Genomic DNA, 17,610 nt, shown 5'->3' on the forward strand with positions numbered 1-17,610 from the left:
GTGTACCTCCATGACACCTAACACTTGTTAATGTGACAGCAACAGAGTTCTTGCTCAAGACCTTCTCCCACTCGTGGTGACTCAAGAGTAATTGGTTTCATTTGTCATACAGTGGAGTTGTGTGAACTGCATAACAGTAGCCCTGGGCATTAAGTCCAACCTTATTCCAAAAAGCTATAAACAGACCAAGTATCTCTTCCTATATGGTTATATTAAAGATCATAGAATGTCTTGAGTTGGAAGGGACTCACAAGGATCATCGAGTCCAACTCCTGTCCCTGCATAGAACCCCAAAATTCATACCATATGTCTGAGGATCTTGTCCAAATACTTCTTAAATATTGTCAGGCTTGGTGCCATGACTACCTCCCAGGGGAGCTTGTTCCAGTGTTCCACCACCCTCTGGGTAAAGAACCTTTTCCTAATGTCCAACCTAAACCTCCCCTGGCATATCTTCCGGCCGTTCCTTCGGGTCCCATCATTGGTCTTCAGGGAGAAGAGATCAGTGCCTGCCCTTGCTCCTTCTCTTGTGAGGAAGCTGTGTACCGCAATAAGGTCTCTCCTCAGTCTCCTCTTCTCTGGGCTGAACAGACCAAATGACTTCAGCCGCTCCTCCTACGGCTTCCCCTCTAAACCCTTCACCATCTTTGTGACTCTCCTCTGGACACTCTCTAGTAGCTTCGTATCCTTTTTGTACTGTGGTGCCCAAAACTGCACACAGGAGTCAACATGAGGCTGCAACAGTGCAGGGTAGAGTGGGATAATCACCTCCCTTGACTGGCTAGCAATACAGTGCTTGATGCACCCCAGGATACAGTTGGCCCTCTTGGCTGCCAGGGCACACTGTTGGCTCATGTTCAAAGATTGTGAACCCTGCAGAGAATACCCCATAGCTGACTACTAGTGCTGTTCTTCATCTATGGGGAAAACCTACTTGGAAGCAACAAAAGAGTATTTTGGTCTGGATGAAAGAAAAAGTTTTCTTTCAAGTGACACATGCATCTTCTATGTTTCATTTTGGGCTCTTGTATCTTTTCTAAGCAAATCCCATATAGAAGTACCCTTTTAGCACTATTTTTACAACATGCAGAAAAACCCTGAAGGGAATCAGAAGCTACAGAGCTTTGTGGTCTCTGACGTGACATATTTCAAGTGAGTCCAGATTGCCTTATTTGAAGTGATGATAGCATTCTATATTAACAAAGTGTATCAAGTAAGAGACAAGCTGCTCTGTGAGCACGAGAAGACAGCACAGAAAGAGAATATGGCTGGTGTATCCCCTCAGTGTTCAAAAGGTACAATCTAGTATGCGATAATTCAGCAAGTATGAAGTAATGTATTTAAAACAGACAAAGGGTTTCTTGCCATCTTCTCAGGTATACACAGAGACAGCATCTTCCTAACAGAAATAGTTTATATTACCAGTTTAAACAGGACCCACATGTTTAGATAAGTGTTTCCTAGACCTTTAACAAAACTCCACCAGAGCAACAATCTCTTAGTAATTGAGATGCTGAATTTGATGAGCCTTTCTAGCCATGCATCAATTATGAATCTTAAAAAAAGAAAATAGATTAATTCCTCAGAGATCAGTTTATTAAGTCATTCAGTCTTATGTACCACATGTGTAAACAGTTACATAAGTTAACACATCAGGTCACTTTAAGTACAACAAATCCATCAAAACAGTATTATTGTTCTAGAAGAAATCTGAGTAACTATTCTTCTCTTTGAATAGTCTCATTTAGTATTAGTGGCTTAGCATTAGCAGCTAAAGTAGCTGAAGCCTTAGGCTGCAAAAGCTGACCAAGAGTAAACTCTTTTTGATAAAACTAATGCTGCTAACAAAGACCTAGCTGAATACATCAGATACAAGCTGAATGAGGAAGATAAGGACCAAGGAGGCAATTCTAAGAGAAGGAAGTAACTTCAGAAGGTGGCCAGCCCAGCAACAATGAAAACCAATAAGAAATCAAGAGACCACTGTGATTGGACTAGGGGATTGGGTGAGGGGTAGTATGGGTCTAATTCAGAGGCATGAATTGGGGGTAGGGGTCCCTCTCTAGAGGCACCCAGCTCAAGCTGTAACCTAAGAACTAATAAAAGGCTAATTAGAAACCTTCATTTGGACTTCACATTGTCAGTGGGATTCTAGGATTGGACCCTGTTATGGCGGCTAGCATATGTAAGTCCATAACAATTATACCATAGAAGTTTAAAAGGACATAGCCCTAAGAAGAAAGATAAGAGGATTCACAGAGTGTTATAAGCTATAGGTACATTGCTATAAGTTCTCCTATTTACTGTCTCTTTTCTGTAAGGGCAGCTAAGTACTCAATTCAAGAAAACAAAAAACTAACAACTGAAAGACTTAATAGAAAATAAAGTGCAAGATCTAAATTGAGATTAAGAGGTCTCCTGCTTTTGCAAGCCCCACTCACAGCTCTGCACATATGTTACACTGATACCCTAGCTAGGTTATTACGTACATAGATGTAGAGTGCTCACAGGCACTGCGTGCACCCACATGGTACACGCATACGCAGAATGTACCATGCAAACCTACATGCTGTTGTAAATAGCTTCTAAAGCTAAGCAGAAACAGTAATTTTCCGATTAGCAAAACTACTAACCACTTGTGCCTTGGGAAAGGAATTTGGGAGGGAGCTAAAAGATATGAAAGTGTTTGTATAAGGAACTGTGGAAAACTAACAGCTCTAGCCTTGAAGAAGAGCTAACAGACTGATAAAAGGGAACACCTTGGGACCAAAGTCTGGACAGCGGCCAGAGAAGCATGAAGTTTGATAAAACTGCAGAAAGGTAAATGCGGCAAGGGGAGATTGCAACCACCGACTCAATTCAGGACTGAAAATACTTGCCCCCCTCCCCCCCCAAAAGGGAGCATGGGTACTAATTTACATAGCAAGTGAGGCTAATTTAAATACAGTAAACCAATAGTGTATGCAATGTTAATCACTAACCAATAGGTGTAAATTTAGGCGGGTTTATACTAATCATGTAACCTGATAAATATGCTGTAGTTTTGTATGACAGTATGCATATTAGGTGGAGATGTCCCCTGTGCATCCAGTGCTGCAATAAAGAATGCCTACTTTCTAAATGCCAAATTGGTGTTAGAAATTTTTTTGGACTGGTTTGTGGTAACAACACAGTAACTAAAGCAGAAATACTCCCACAAACCAGGATAAGACAAGAATAACTGAAAAATGCAGTAAAATGCTTACCAACCCACAGTCATGCAGTGTCAGCACAACTCAGGCACAACAAAGCACTAATAACAAGTTCACTTATAAATCTAAGGAAGTAATAAGATAATAATTAAAGTGCAAGGTCTGGACATCAGGTTTGATTAAGTTTAACAAAAAAACAAACTAAAGATAGAACTATAACATAGACCTAAGAATAAAGCAAAAGTAGAAATTAAACTATATCATAAACTTACACGGAATACAAGTTTACCACCAGGAAATAGGATTAGAAACAAAAGATATGAAATAGCAAATCACAAACACAACAAGAACAAAGACCAAAACTGAAAGCAACTATACCCCCAACATATTTCTAGGGAAAAATAAAAGCCAAGGCCTAGGTTTAAATACAGCCCTCAGGCTAGTGGACAGAGGAGGTGTGAGGTGAGGTGGGTTACAGCAGTTAATGCCTATTAGCGTGCTCAGGGCCTTGACAAGACAGGTAACAGCTGCAAGATAAAGCCTCTGATGTCCATTACACAGTTAGATGTTGTGTTTTCTAAGGAACTGCAGTAAAGATCTGCAGAAAAAAAATAAACAGGGAATAATAACATCTTTATTTTATATAAATACACGTTTGTATACAATAATAAAAAAGAAATATAATTTTTCATCTACATTAATACAATAAAACAGATAATAAACAGACTTGCTTCCTTTTTTCAGGGTTATACAGACCAAAAAAACCCTAAGTGATGCTGGTAAGGTATGAGATGCTTCTTAACGTTACGCATAAATAAGCTCTGAATTTCTTCCTGGATGTGAAAGGTTTTCATAGGTTCCAAAAAGGCCTGGATAAACTAGCAGCAAAGAAAAATATGTGAGGTCTCTTAAATACAAAGGCATCAACCCGTAGATGCCAACATATCTAGCAACTGCAGGGGAAGGATTCCTGCATGTTCATGCTGGATGTCTGGGCAGCCACAGCTTTTTAGAAACTTAGAGAAGATTTTCAGTTAAACACTAACTGCTGTTGCTGTTCAAGCAAACTATAGTATTAAAGTCCCTTGAGGCTAGGTGACATGAGCTTCTTAAAGATATATACGCCAAACAAAATCTTTAGCTTTGGATGATATCTGCATGTGTGTCTTTTTAAGCGATTTTTGCAGCAATAGGCCTTAATTGCCCTGAGCAACCTCACCTAGGGCATCCACCCACACTCCCACTGTCCATTGGCTCGGGCTGTGGGCTTTTATTTATTTATTTATTTATTTATTTATTTAGGGGAGGGGGAAGAGAGGAAGTTAGTTAGTTGTTAGGTGTGGGGATGGTTGGTTTTTTTCTTTTTTTATTTGCCTTATTTTGGCATACAATATGGATCCAGTCGAAAAAGTTTATTTTGTTTTTATATGTTTTTTAATGTATGCGTTTTGTTACAGCCAAAGTTACGGTAGGAATTTTTTACTTCTATCAAACTTGATATTTTGCTGTTTTTGTATTATAGGGCTGCAGCTACATTGAAGAAAAAAAACTTGATTCTATGTGCATTTTGATCATTCTTGCTTTCAAGCTTTGGGGGTTTTTGGGGGGTGGGTTGGTGTTGGTGGTATCCTTAATTTTCTTGTTTTCTTTCAAATGCATAATTAAATATAGTAAAATGTACTCTAGTAGGGCTTATATTGTCATTTCAACTAGTAATTATCTGGTGAACAGTAATAAACAGCTACTGAAATGTTAGTTCCTAAAGCTACTGTGGGCATTCTTTCTTGTAGTAAATATAGGAATAAGTATAGGAATTTTAGTTAAATTAATTAAATTAATTTTAGTTAAAACTTTGAAATTAAATTAGACTAAAATAATCCAAACGTGTGTGTTCAAAAGACTTAATGAAAAATTTGATTTTTAGTGGCTTTTTAGTGTAACTGGTTATATCCCACCTATATTCTCTATAACAAAATCTATTTTATAATGGCGTTTGTATGAAATAATAATAATAGCTGTCATGTCTGAAGGGAGGTCTTAATATAAGTTTTATTCTTGATTAAAATAAGCTTCTGTGAATAACTAATTGCAAAATCATCTTTGACAATATGACACTAAAGGGGTGTGGGCAGGATGGATCAATTGTCTTAATTAAAAATTAATAAAGGCATAGTCTTTCACAAAACTTGTATTAATGTGCATTTTGATCTATTCAGTCATAGCTAAACCTAGTAGAGAATGTGAATTTCTGAAGAAATTGCAGGCTTGGATCAGATAACTTTATGGTAGCACTTAATGTCTAATGGATACTTTCTAGAACTAAGTTCTCAAGACAAGTGCTGGTTTTTTACTACTAGAGTGTCATCATTTGTCTCTGAATGTCTAGAAAAGGACACTGTAGTAATGTTGAGGGTTAACTGGAAATTAATTATTAGGAAACAGGATGTACTTAACAGATAGACAGTTAGATTGTAGAAGCGTAGTCCAATGGATGGTGTTCATATATTAAAAGTTTAAATATAACCAGGATGTCCTTTGAAATGTCAGTAATAATTGATTTTGGATTCTTTGATGTAAACCAGCCAAGGACACTATGGAAACAGTGGACAACATACTTGTCCTTTTTATGAACTATGCTCGTTATAAAACTAAAAATCACACCCCCTACTGTGGGACACTCCTCTGGTTAAGGGGACCCCTACTCTCTGAGCATGCTCTGTAAAGATGTACTTACCTTGTTGCCAAATTAGGAATGTGTATTAACATATACGAATCAGGTAGCAAAAAGGCTATGTAATGGATTATGTATGTTACGTTTGTACTGTATAAGAAGGGCTGTTGGTAGAAATCTTGTGTGCTTGATTTGTGGGAAATCGCAGAGCACCCAGGCTTGCACAAACCTGAAAAAAATAATCAATGTCTCTCCTGAGTGTGTAATTATTGGCCTGTTGCACACCAGGCAAAGAATCTGCTTTTTGGACAACAGTAATACAACTCAAGATGCAGCTGAGATCTACGAAATATAATGTACATTGTATATAATGTACATGTTCAAGCAGTCATTTGGAAGTGTTAATGTTGTTTTTTATAGGCTCCTGAAACACTTTATTTTGGGATGCTGGTACTGAAGGGATGTGAACTTGAGAGAGAGCAAGCTTTCAAATGCCATCAGTATGAGTGGGCTAAATATAAAAAAAAAAAAAACCTGAGTCTGGAATTCACTTGTAACTACAAAAGTAGTGAAACTCCCCCCCAAAAAATAAATCTATCAGTGTGAGTATAACTTCATTACACCCAACAAGGATACAATGACACTAGATAGTTCAGTGTATCCTGTAGTAGTTAGGCTGAAATAACTTAAAGGCTAAATACTGTAAGATTTTAGATGTCTGTTAGTTTGGAGTTGGGTTGTTGGTAGATACTTCAAAGATATTAATTGTTTACAGTAAATATAATGTCTCTTACCTCTTGTCAAATGCTAGTCTTTTTTTACAGCAAGGTAGCACGTGGTGAACTGCAGTATCTTCTGTGAGTTTGTGATGGCTGTGTCCTTTTAGTGCAACTTTGGCATTTCTTATCCCATACCTTTTAAGTTGGCATGTTGTTAGTGTAAGCATGCCACAAAGAGGGAAGTGAAGGTAACAGCAGAGACACTGTATGGACATGCAATGAAACAGTAAGGATGTTCATACAGTTAAAGATTGCAAGTTAAGAGGAGGAATAGTGCTGTAGTCTATTTTTTTCTATGTGAAATATACACTGACAAGTATTCTCCAAGATGGGCATTAACACAAGTGTTAGATTTGATGCTCCCACCTAACAGTTCAATTTTAGAGCTGGGTTCTGGTGAGAGAGCATTGGGACTGTTATGAGGCTAGGCAAGCCCAGAACCCCAGTGTTTGTAGGGGTTTCAAAGCACTACCAAGGGCGGGTGAGGAGCAGAAAGAGCTTTCAGTCCTGGCACATGAGGTGTGGGAGAAATTGCTGGACATTTTCAATTTCAGAGTTGGGCTCTGGTGAGAGTGTTGGGATGGTTAGGCTAGGTGAATTTGAGCCCCAATGTTTGTGGGGCTTTCAAAGCACTGCTAAGGGCAGGTAAGGACCAGCAATAGCTTTCAGTCGTGGCACTTAAGCTGTAGTAGAAATCGCTGGACATTTGCAATTCCAGAGCTGAGCTCTGGCAAGAAAGCTGGGACAGTTAGTAGGCTAGGCAAGTTTGAACCCCAGAGTTCCTGGGCTTTCAAAGTGCTTCCATTGGAAGGTGAGAACCAGCAAAAGCTTTCAGTCCTGGATCTTTCCATCTTGGAGAAATGGCTGGAGTGTTGGGACAGTTAGGAGGCTAGGTAAGCACAGAGCCTCAGTGTTTGTGGGGCTTTCAAAGTGCTGCTAAGGGCAGGTGAGGACCAGAAACAGCTTTCAGTCCTAGCACTAACCATGTGGGAGAAAATGCTGGACACTTTCAATTTCCATACGTGGCTCTGGTGAGAGCGAGAGACTGTTGGGGCTGTTACGAGGTTAGTCAAGTGCAGAGCCCCAGTGTTTGTGGGGCTTTCAAAGCACTGCCTTTGGAAGGTGAGGACAAGCAACAGCTTTTGGTCTTGGCACGTAAGGTGTGGGTGAAATCGCTGGACGATTTCAGTTTTGGAGGTGGGCTCTGGCAAGAGTGAGAGAGAGTGTTTGGGACAATTAGGAGACTAGGCAAGTGCTGTAGAGAACTGCTAGTATAAAACAACGAGATGTCTCGAACAGCCTTGGTGCTCAATGGTTGCTAAAATGACAATGTAGAGCAGTAGTCGCTAGGACTACAGGACCAGACAGCACCAGGAGTGGGGGTAAGGGTGAGGGTGGGAGTCCTCGGCTCCATCCCCTGTGTCTTATTTCTCCCCACACGTACAGCCTGGGGGAGGGACTGGGTATCACTTCTCTTGTTTTGACTGGTCGCCCATCTTCATTCAACTGGTATCTCAACCACTCCTGGAACTGGGATGAGAGAAGGTTCCAGAGGTCCAGAGACTGAAATCTATAAATAGGGACTCTTGCTCTCTCCACTGAATGCACCCATTGGCAGGTCCAATGCTGGATCCAGGACTGGTGATTCTCTTCTTTCCCCCCTCCCCCCTAAGGTCATTAAGTTGTTAAATTGTAGTTAAGTACTGTATGGCCTACCTCAATTTTCCATAAAGCCACATAGTTGGGGTATATGTAATCGTGAGAGGGCTGGTGGACATTAAATATTCATAGTAAATATTTGTTTCTATAGAAGCTTTCCATTAAAGTTGGTGTTTGTGTATGGACCTTGAGCATTGGCTCACCTTAATCCACACCAAGAGGATTTGCAAATCTTAGTCACTCTCCATCTTCCCCCGGGTGAGACGTGACAAGCACAGAGCCCTAGTGTTTATGGTGCTGTGAAAGGGCTGCCAAGGGCAGGCGAGGACCAGCAACAGCTTTCAGTCCTGGCACTTAAGGTGTGGGAGAAATCACTACGCCTTTAAAAATTTCAGTAAAAATTTTCAGTAAAACATTATGACTGGCCATCAATAAAACAATATCCGCTTCCTTGAGAAGCTGAATAAGGAATTGAACCTGTAATTAATGACCTATTAAAATACCTAATTTTAATTAGGTGACCCTCTGATGCTAATTGCTTTACAGCTGCATTTTTTAGTATACGTTTTCAGGAAGAATCACAATTCCGTTTTTCCTTCACTTAGAAAGGACAACAATATACCTAGACAAGATTGCCTCAGGGAACCTCAGGGGGTCCTCCCGTGCCCCCCGCCAGGCTGCCCCGCGAAAGGTGGGGTCGCCGCCAGGACAGAGCCGGCCCCAGCCCGGTCCTGGGGCTCTCCCGATGCCCTTCCGGCCACCAGCGCACCCTGCCAGGACAAGGAGGACCCGAGGGACACCGAGCGGCTGCCGCAGGACGGCCGGGGCACCAGGGCCAGGACACTACAGGAGGGGAGCGCTCCGCAGCTGCGTCCCCACTCGGGTCGGACCCCTCTGCCCGCCCCTCCTCTGCCTCCCCCAGCCCTCGCCTCTGCCCTCACCGCCCCACTTGGGGCGAGCCGAGCCGAGGCAAGTCGTACTGATCGCGTCTAGCCGAGCTAAGCCGAGCCCAGCGAGCCGAGCCCCACCCTGCTGCACCCCCCTGCCAGCCCCGGCCCCACATCTCGCCGCCGCTCCACTCCCCGTCTTACCCTGGGGTGCTACCCGGGATCTCCGGTCCCTACAGCAGCGGTCAAAAGACTCCGAGAGATGCCTGGGAGGAGGCTCGGGCGGCTCCCGGAGGAGAGAGTTTCCTCCAAACGAGAAAAAACACCTCGGGCAGCTTCCTTGGAAGAGTCTGGGGCTACTACCCGACTATCACTGAAACTAGCAGCCCGCCACCGAGGCGAGCTGCTCCGGAGCCGGCCTGGCCCGCAGCAGAGCGGCAGGTCTCGGCGCACGCGGGGGTCTCCTCAGGTAGAGAAGCGCCCGGACCGCGGACACCCAGCGGCAGGAGGTAGCTCTCGCGAGAGACGCCGATGAGGCCTGGGCGTTGCCAGGGCAACGGCGGGAGGTTCAAACGCGCTGTCACGGCACGGAGCGGTCAGTCGCCAAGGAAGCTGCTCCGGAGCCCGCCTGATCTGCAGCGGAGCGGCAGGTCTTGGCGCAGAGGGCCGCGGCCACCCCCGCAGCTCTCAAAAGCAGCCTCAGGAGCGCTAGCGACCAGGAGCGTGGCGCGGCAGCTGGCGTGGAAGGGTGTCGTCACCCTCCCAGCTCAAGAGGTGAGTTCAGTTGGTGGCCATCACCCTGTCAGAAGGAGCTTAGCGATCATATTTGCCTGGCAGAAAGCCACATCCTCTGCACTTGCCAGAGTGGATGTGGCAACCCAGACAGTGCTGCTAGGAAAACAAGAAGCCATCCAGGCCTCACGCTGCAGGGTGTGCCAGAGCCTTTCACTGGTAAGATGGCAGCCGTGAGAACAACTGTGTGAGCTGTGACCAGGTGGACAATTTGCTCAGCCTGGTGGCAGAGCTACAGGAGGAAGTATAAAGGTTAAGAAGCATCAAGGAGTCTGAGGAAGAGAGAGGCTGGTGGAATCATGCTCTGCCCTCCCTGAGGCAGAAACAGCCACCAGAAAAAGCCCAAGATCAAGGGGTCCTGTATCCTACCCCCGCCAGGCTGAAGGCAGTAGCTTAAAGAAAAGGAGTGAATGGAGGCAGGTACACGCTTGGGGTGGCAGGCAAACTCCCTCATTGCCCACCTCACCTTCCCAGATGCCTCTGTACAACAGGTATGAGGCTCTGGATGTGGAAGGCCAGCCACTGGATGATGTGGATGACAGTCCCATCTGCACCAGAGGTGTTGCCAAGGTCAGAAAGGCCTACCCCCTGTATCAGGACAACCTCCACGAGGAAGAAAAGGTGGGTTATAGTTGTAGGTGACTCCCTTGTAAAGGGAACAGAGGGTCCAATATGCCAGACAGACCCTCCTCTTAGGGAAGTCTGTTGCCTCCCTGGGACCTGGGTTACGGATATCACTAGGAAACTTCCTAGCTTGGTACAGCCCTTGGACTATCACCCATTACTGCTCTTCCATGTGGGTGGTGATGAAGCTGCAAAGCGTAGTCCAAGGGTGATCAAAAGAGACTTCAGGGCCTTGGGATGGCTGGTGAGGGAATCTGGAGCACAGGTTATTTTTTCCTCTATCCTTCCAGTTGCGGGCAGTGACATTGGAAGAAACAGATGGACCCAGTCTATTAATACATGGCTCTGTGGCTGGTGTTATGGCCACAGTTTTGGGGTTTTTGATAATGGGATGATCTACATGGCACCAGGCTTGCTGGTGTCAGATGGGATTCACCTTTCTCAAAGCAGGAAGAGGGTCTTTGCTAATGAGCTAGCAGGGCTCATTGACAGAGCTTTAAACTGGACCTGAAGGGGGAAGGCGATAAGATCAGGCTTGCCTGTGACAAGCTGTGGGATGACACACCAAGGTTAGAGGGACGGGGTGCTAGTGAGGGTCCTCAGCCTGTTGCTCTATGTGCTGGTACACTGGAGTCTTACAGAGATGAGGCAGGGGCTCCTGAGGTAATAGGATCCAACAGGCAAACGCCAGTGAAATACCTCAAAGGAATTAAGGGGTGTTCTTCTAAGAAGGTGACATGGCCGACAGCCTGGCTGAAGTGCCTTTACACCAATGAATGCAACAGGAGGAGCTGGAAGCCACCGTGTTGCTAGAAAGCTACAACCTAGTTACCGTTACTGAAACTTGGTGGGACGAATCCCATGACTGGGGTGCGGCTATAGATGGCTACAGGCTGTTCAGAAGGGAATGGTGAGGAAGGAGGGGCAGAGGCGTTGCCCTTTATGTCAAGAAATGGCTAGATTGTGAAGAGCTGTCTCTGAAGAACAGCCACAAGCACATTGAAAGCTTATGGGTAAGAATTAGAGACCAAGGGAATCTTGTGGTTGGTGTTTACTACCGGCCACTCGATCAAGGGGAGCCTATTGATGATGCCTTCTTACTCCAGCTACAGGAGGCATTGCGCTCGCAGACTCTCGTCCTGCTGTGGGACTTCAACGACCCTGACATCTGCTGGAAAAGTAACACGGTGAGCTGCAGGCAAACCAGGAGACTCCTGGAGAGCACTGAAAATAACTTCTTAACACAGGTAAGAGACAGCCCTAACAGATGGGATGAGCTACTGGACCTGATGGTCACCAACACAAGTGAGCTAATCAGAGATGTCAAGATTGGAGGCAGCCTGGGCTTCAGTGACCATGCACTGGTGGACTTTGCAGTCCTGAGGAATGTGGGTCAGGCAAGGAGTAAAGCAGACATGGGGACAGCCACATGTGAACGATTTGCTGAGAGTGTCTGTTCTGCTCACAGAGCAGGGAATGTCGCACAGCCAAATCTCTGGGTTCCAGCACTTCAAGAGCCTGGACCGTCCCAGCCCTCCATGCAAAGGGAGTGCCTGGGGAACCCTCACCTCCCATGGAGGTGGTGTGGCAAAATGGGACAGTGCAGCCTGGCCATGCCCTGGAGGACTACGGCTGCAGGATTGGGGCTGTGAGAGAGAGCGTTGGGACCATTAGGTGGCTAGAAAAGTGCAGTGCCACAGTATTTCTGGGGCTGTGAAAGAGCTACCAAAGGTAGGTGAAGGCTAGCAACAGCTTTCAGTCCTGGGACATTTGGTGTGGGAGAAAAACCTGGATGTTCGCAATTTCTGAGCTGGGCTCTCCCTGTAATGAGTGGGGCACGGAGAGTGTTCGTAACATTTTGATGCTAAGAAAGCGCATAGCCTCCATGTTTGTGAGGCAGTAAATGGGGTTCCCAGGATACTTGGGGAGCAGCAACTTCTTTCAGTCCTGGCACCTCTGATGTGGGAGAAATCATTGCACATTTGCAATTTCTGAGCTCTGCTCTGGCTGTAATGGGTGGGCACAGAGAGAGAGACTGCGGGGAATTTTAGGGATCTAGGCAATCACAAAACCACAGTGTTTGTGGGGCTGTAAATGGGGATCTGGGGATCGAGGGATACTTGAGGACCAGCAACAGCTTTCAGTCCTGGCACCTTTGGTGTGGGAGAAAACGGTGGACGTTAGCGATTTCCCGAGCTGGTCTCTGGCTGTTATGGGTGGACAGAGAGAGAGAATGTTGGTAACGTTAGGAGGCTAGGCAAGTGCAGAGCGCCTGCCATGTTTGTGGGGCTGTGAATGGCATTCCAAGGATACTTGAGGAACAGAAACAGCTTTCATTCCTGTCACCTTTGGTGTGGGAGAAATTGCTGGATACTTGCAATTTCTGAGCTGGGCTCTGGCTGTAATGAGGGGACCACTGAAAGAGACGGTAGGAAACTTTAGGGGGCCAGGTAAGCACAGAACCCCTGTGTTTGTGGGGCTGTGAATAGGGTTCCAAGGATACTTGAGGACCAGCAACAGCTTTCCGTCCTGGAACCTTTGGTGTGGGAGAAATCCCTGGATGTTTGCAATTTCCGAGCTGGGCTCTGGCTCTAAAGGGTGGGCAGGGAGAGAAAGTGTACGGAGGCTTAGCGGTTTAGGTAAGTGCAGAACCCCCATGTATGTAGGGCTGTGAATGGAGTTCCATGGATACTTGAGGACGAGCAACACATTTCAGTCCTGTCACATTTGTTGTCAGAGAAATCGCTGGACATTTGCAATTTCTGAGATGAGCTCTAGCTCTAATGAGCGGGGCGGGGAGACAGACTGTAGGGAACTATAGAGGTCTAGGTAAGGGCAGAGTCCCCGTGCTTGTGGGGCTGTGAATGGGGTTCCCAGGATACGTGAGGACCATCAACACCTTTCATTCCTAGCACCTTTGGTGTGGGAGAAATCGCTGGACATTTGCAATTTCCCAGCTGGGCTCTGTCTGTAATGGATGGGCAGAGAGACAGACTGCAGGGAGCGTTAGGGGTCTAAGTAAGTGCAGAGCCTCTGTGTTAGGCTATGAATGGGGTTCCCATGATACTTGAGGACCAGCAACAGATTTCAGTCCTGTCACATTTGGTGTGGGAGAAATCGCTGGACCATTGCAATTTCCAAGCTGGGCTCCGGATGTAATGGGTGGGCAGAGAGAGGGAACGTAGGGAACTTTAGGGGTCTAGGAAAGCGCAGAGCCCCTGTGATTTTGGGGTTGTGAATGGGGTTTCAAGGATAGTTAAGAACCGCCAACAGATTCCTGGCATCACTGGTGTGGGAGAAATTGCTGGATGTTTGCAGTTTCCTAGCTGGGCTCTGGCTGTAATTGGTAGGCAGAGAGACAGACTGTAAAGAACTTCAGGTGTCTAGGAAAGCGCAGATCCCCTATGTCTGTGCATCTGTAAATGGGATTCCAAGGACAGTTCAGGTGCAGCAACAGCTTTCAGTACTGGCACCTCTGGTGTGGGAGAAATGGCTGGATGTTTGCAATTTCCAAGCTCAGCACTGGCTGTAGTAAACGGATTGGTGAGAGAAACTGCATGGAGCTTTAGGAGCCTAGGTAAGCACAGAGCACACGTGTTTCTTGGGCGGTGAATGGGGTTCACAGGATACTTGAGGACCAGCAAGAGCTTTCAATCCAGGCACCTTTGGTGTGGGACAAATTGCTGGACGTTTGCAATTTTCGAGCTGGGCTCTTACACTAATGATGTGATTGGTGAGAGAGACTTTGTGGAACATTTTGCTGCAAAGAAAGCACAGACCCCCCATTTTTGTAAGGCTGTGAATGAGTTTTAAAAGATATTTGAAGAGCAGCAACAGCTATCTGTCCTTTCACCTTTCCTGTGGGAGAAAACGATGGATGTTTCCAATATCTGAGCTGGGCTCTAGACTTAATGAGGGGATGGGAGAGGTACTGTAGGCAACCTTAGGGGCCCAGGTAGGCGCAGAGCCTGAATGTTTGTGGGGCTGTGAAAGGGGTACCAAGGATAGCTAGGGAGCAGCAAAAGCTTTCAGTCCTATCACCGTTGGTGTGGCAAAAATCACTGCACGTTTGCAATTTTTGAGCTACCCTCCCCCACAACGTAAGTACCACAACCAAAAACTCTTGCTGGTCTTCAGGTGCCCTGAGAACACCATTCAGGGCCTCACAAACCCTGAAACGCTCTGTTTCTAGCGAATCCTAAAGTTCATTACAGTCTCATTCACTGGCACGTTGAATTAAGCCAGAGCGCAGATCAGAAATTATGAAAGTCCAGGGATTATTCCCGCACCAAAGGTGCCAGGACCAAAAGCTCTTACTTACCCTAAAAAAAAAGAGGGAAGCCAATTCACAGACCCACAAATGGTGGTGCTCTCTCTTCCTAGACACTCCCAAAGTTCAATAGTGCCTCTGTCCCTGGCCCTCTAAGGACAGCCGGACCCCATCTCAGCAAGTGCGAACGTCCAGGGATTCGTCCCACCGCAAAGGTGCCAGGACCGAAAGCTCTTGCTGCCCTTCAAGTAGCCAGGGAAGCCCATTCACAGCCCCAAAATCGCTGGTGCTATCTCTTTCTAGAGCCTCCCAAAGTTCAATAGTGTCTCTCTCCCTGGCCCCTCGTTACAGACGGAGCCCATCTCAGCAAGTGCGAACGTCCAGGGATTCGTCCCACCGCAAAGGTGCCAGGACCAAAAGCTCTTGCTGCCCTTCAAGTAGCCAGGGAAGCCCATTCACAGCCCCAAAAACGCTGGTGCTCTCTCTTCCTAGAGCCTCCCGAAGTTCAATAGTGCCTCTGTTCCTGGCCTCCTCGTTACAGCCGGAGCCCATCTCAGCAACTGCGAACGTCCAGGGATTCGTCCCATCCCAAAGGTGCCAGGACCAAAAGCTCTTGCTGCCCTTCAAGTAGCCAGGGAAGCCCATTCACAGCCCCACAAACGCTGGTGCTCTCTCTTTCTAGAGCCTCCCAAAGTTCAATAGTGTCTCTGTCCCTGGCCCCCTCGTTACAGCTGGAGCCCATCTCAGCAACTGCGAACGTCCAGGGATTCGTCCCACCGCAAAGGTGCCAGGACCAAAAGCTCTTGCTGCCCTTCAAGTAGCCAGGGAAGCCCATTCACAGCCCCACAAACGCTGGTGCTCTCTCTTTCTAGAGCCTCCCAGAGTTCAATAGTGTCTCTCTCCCTGTCCCCCTCGTTACAGCCAGAGCCCATCTCAGCAACTGTGAACGTCCAGGGATTCGTCCCACCGCAAAGGTGCCAGGACCAAAAGCTCTTGCTGCCCTTCAAGTAGCCAAGGAAGCCCACTCACATCCCAAAAAAACCACTGGTGCTCTGTCTTTCTAGAGCCTCCCGAAGTTCAGTAGTGTCTCTCTCCCTGGCCCCCTCGTTACAGCCGGAGCCTATCTCAGCAACTGCGAACGTCCAGGGATTCGTCCCACCGCAATAGTGCCAGGACCAAAAGTTCTTGCTGCAGTTCAAGTATGCAGGGAAGCCCCTTCACAGCCCCAAAAATGCTGGTGCTATCTCTTTCTAGAGCTTCCCGAAGGTCAATAGTGCCTCTGTCCCTGGCCCCCTCGTTACAGCCGGAGCCCATCTCAGCAACTGCGAACGTCTAGGGATTCGTCCCACCGCAAAGGTGCCAGGACCAAAAGCTCTTGCTGCCCTTCAAGTAGCCAGGGAAGCCCCTTCACAACCCAAGAAAACGCTGGTGCTCTCTCTTTCTAGAGCCTCCCAAAGTTCAATAGTGTCTCTCTCCCTGGCCCCTCGTTACAGCCGGAGCCCATCTCAGCAACTGCGAACGTCCAGGGATTCGTCCCATCCCAAAGGTGCCAGGACCAAAAGCTCTTGCTGCCCTTCAAGTAGCCAGGGAAGCCCATTCACAGCCCCCAAAAACGCTGGTTCTCTCTCTTTCTAGAGCCTACCAAAGTTCAATAGTGCCTCTGTCCCTGGCCCTCTCAGGACAGCCGGAGCCCATCTCAGCAACTGCGAACGTCCAGGGATTCGTCCCACCCCAAAGGTGCCAGGACCAAAAGTTCTTGCTGCCCTTCAAGTAGCCAGGGAAGCCCATTCACAGCCCCCAAAAACGCTGGTGCTCTCTCTTTCTAGACCCTCCCAAAGTTCCATAGTGTCTCTCTCCCTGAACCCTCCTTACAGCCGGAGCCCATCTCAGCAAGTGCGAACGTCCAGGGATTCGTCCCACCCCAAAGGTGCCAGGACCAAAAGCTCTTGCTGCCCTTCAAGTAGCCAGGGAAGCCCATTCACAACCCAAGAAAACGCTGGTGGTCTGTCTTTCTAGAGCCTCCCAAAGTTCAATAGTCTCTCTCTCCCTGGCCCCCTCGTTACAGCCGGAGCCCATCTCAGCAACTGCGAACGTCCAGGGATTCCTCCCACCGCAAAGGTGCCAGGACCAAAAGCTCTTGCTGCCCTTCAAGTAGCCAGGGAAGCCCATTCACAGCCCCACAAACGCTGGTGCTCTGTCTTTCTAGACCCTCACGAAGTTCAATAGTACCTCTGTCCGTGGCCCTCACAGGACAGCCGGAGCCCATCTCAGCAACTGCGAACGTGCAGGGATTCGTCCCATCCCAAAGGTGCCAGGACCAAAAGCTCTTGCTGCCCTTCAAGTAGCCAGGGAAGCCCATTCACAGTCCCACAAATGCTGGCGCTCTCTCTTTCTAGAGCCTCCCAAAGTTCAATATTGTCTCTGTCCCTGGCCTCCTCGTTACAGCCGGAGCCCATCTCAGCAAGTGCGAACGTCCAGGGATTCGTCCCACCGCAAAGGTGCCAGGACCAAAAGCTCTTGCTGCCCTTCAAGTAGCCAGGGAAGTCCATTCACAGCCCCCACAAACGCTGGTGCTCTCTCTTTCTGTAGCTTCCCAAAGATCATTAGTGTCTCTCTCCCTGGCCCCCTCGTTAGAGACAGAACCCATCTCAGCAACTGCGAACGTCCAGGGATTCGTCCCACCGCAAAGGTGCCAGGACCAAAAGCTCTTGCTGCCCTTCAAGTAGCCAGGGAAGTC

General features: G+C 47.1%; 1 protein-coding gene across 11 annotated transcripts in view; it reads right to left on the minus strand.

Moving 5' to 3' along the window:
• RASGEF1B (RasGEF domain family member 1B) overlaps positions 1-9,673 on the minus strand; it is a 220,412-nt gene extending 210,739 nt beyond the window's left edge. For all 11 annotated transcript variants that reach the window (XR_015699942.1, XM_087737301.1, XM_087737308.1 and 8 more), the window contains exon 1: positions 9,392-9,673. The gene's annotated coding sequence lies outside the window, so the exon portion shown is untranslated. The remainder of the gene's footprint in view (positions 1-9,391) is intronic.
• Positions 9,674-17,610: the final 7,937 nt, after the last annotated feature.

This window comes from Nipponia nippon, unplaced genomic scaffold (assembly GCF_047370975.1).
Source record: "Nipponia nippon isolate SJK-2023a ecotype South Korea unplaced genomic scaffold, ASM4737097v1 scaffold_6, whole genome shotgun sequence".
In the NCBI taxonomy this organism is placed as follows: Eukaryota; Metazoa; Chordata; class Aves; order Pelecaniformes; family Threskiornithidae; genus Nipponia; species Nipponia nippon.